Genomic DNA, 2,120 nt, shown 5'->3' on the forward strand with positions numbered 1-2,120 from the left:
TTTTTTATAAATTTCCATAAAATAGTGCATAATCTAGTTTTTTATTTAAAGAAATTTTCGCTTTAGAAACCTCTTGAAATTTATTTTCTCCCAATATTAAATTCTCAATTATGTTTGACTGCTGGGAACCCTCAGCCTATTACTACAGCTACAAACCTACCAAACTATAAAAGCATAATAACAAATCACACACACTTTTATATATTTGCAGATTTCTTTCCGGCCAATCGACTGAAAGTACTAAATTGAAATCTCAACAACAATAAAAATAAAAAAAATAAAAGCAGAAAAAGCAACAAAACACGCCAAACCAAAATCTGTGAAAAAAAAGAAAAGATTTTTACTATCCAAGTGGAAAAAAAAAGTGCGTGAGTGAATGCGCTGTAATTGAATTTGCGGCGACGTGTTTACGGTTTTATGAATGTGAAATGAAAGTAAAATATTGAAACGTTAAAAGCGAAAGCGAAACCAGCAAAAACATAGAAAGAAGTCGAAAAAGAGATTTCTGTAACTACAATCTAACAACATAGAACGTTATAACAACAACAAAAATTTCCAAAAAAAATATAAAGCCAGCAGTAAAACAGCAAGCTTAAAGCACGCACTAATACATAGCGGCAGTTGTTGTCATAAGTTTTTTATATGGATAAATTCATACTAATAGCTGTTACTCATACGCAGTGGCATACACCACAACCAAGAGAGCGTATATGCAAGTGAGCATAAAGTGGACGTATTTTTGTTATAGAACACTGTGGTTGCTGCTTAAATAGAAAAAATTCGGGTAGCAACACATACATGCAAACATATGTACATATATACTGCGGAATATCTCTGAGGTGCAAATTCATTGGGGCAAAATTTAAAAAATCTCCAAAATTTTTATTCAGAATTCCTTCACACATATATTGTGCTGCAAAAACAAAGAAAACGAACTGCCAGCTCAGAACAAATAATTCAAGCAATATATGGTAAAAAGTGGAGGGAGTGCGAAATAACTGTAAAAACAAGCAAACAGCGAATTTTAAGAATTCCAACGAATATTTCAACATCAATGCAAAACATACCGAACAATTATCTAAAACAACAAGCGCAGCGTGAACACAACCGCGGTTGTTTGTTTAATTCTTGAATGCTGGATAAACATGAAAACATTGTTATTCCTTTGTTTGTGGCGTGCGTAAAAATTGCGGCGCAAAAAAAGGGTACTTTGAACTTTGCATAAGTTCAGCAAGCGAAATTTCGCAGCGCAACGAAAGTGAAGTGCCAGTGAAGGATTATAAAAAATAGCGCTAGTGAAAATTGTTGTTAGTGTTGTACAGCTAACCTAACCTGAAGCTCGCGGCGTTACAATAGCAGCACAAACACGCTGAAATTGCAAAAAATAAATTACATAAAGTACTCACAAAAATAATAACTAAGTGTTAGTGCAACAAAACTCGCGTTAAATTCAATAAACTCTCGCGTGTGTTCTCTGCGGAAATCGAAAATAATAATGGCCGAACGCTGACGCAAAAAGAATATTTAAGGTGAGTTTTTCTGCTTATATGTAATTTATTGATATTAAATTTCGTTTGCAAATTTTATCTCTATCAATCCATTTTTTATTTTAAAAATTATGCTTAAAATGTTAATTAACTATTCTATTTTAGTAATAAAATATTAAAGTAGCGTTCAGGGAAGGGTAGAGAAAATCATGTAGCATGTGTACAGCTCAATATATTGTTAATTTTGGTATATAAGCGCTAAAAAATGTTGCGAAAAATTTTATTTAAACTATAAAAACAATTTAATTTAAAAAAAATTACCGTGGAAACAGTGTCCCTGTACTCGAAAATTGTATTTGGTACTTCGTGTGTGATACTTTTAACAAAGCAAGTAGGAAACTGCTTCCAAAAACTCCTGAAGCTGAAAAAATATCACAACAAGTCAAAATCCAACATCCAAAAAAGATCTCCTTCGGACTAATTCCCAGGATTTAATTGCTAAAATAGGCGCTTAGAACTAAAATACGAAGAAGCAAACAAAAAAAAAAAAAAAAAAAAAAAAAAAAAAAAAAAAAAAAAAAAAAAAAAAAAAAAAAAAAAAAAAAAAAATGAAATGAAGTAAGCTAGGTTAAA

At 31.2% G+C, this 2,120-nt stretch overlaps 1 protein-coding gene across 3 annotated transcripts in view; it reads left to right on the plus strand.

The window, feature by feature from the left end:
* LOC108965918 overlaps positions 1–2,120 on the plus strand; it is a 424,784-nt gene that overhangs the window by 72,171 nt on the left and 350,493 nt on the right. For all 3 annotated transcript variants that reach the window (XR_001993151.1, XM_018928599.1, XM_018928600.1), the window contains exon 2: positions 212–1,529. The gene's annotated coding sequence lies outside the window, so the exon portion shown is untranslated. The remainder of the gene's footprint in view (positions 1–211; positions 1,530–2,120) is intronic.

This window comes from Bactrocera latifrons, unplaced genomic scaffold (assembly GCF_001853355.1).
Source record: "Bactrocera latifrons isolate USDA-ARS-PBARC rearing strain unplaced genomic scaffold, ASM185335v1 scaffold_15, whole genome shotgun sequence".
In the NCBI taxonomy this organism is placed as follows: Eukaryota; Metazoa; Arthropoda; class Insecta; order Diptera; family Tephritidae; genus Bactrocera; species Bactrocera latifrons.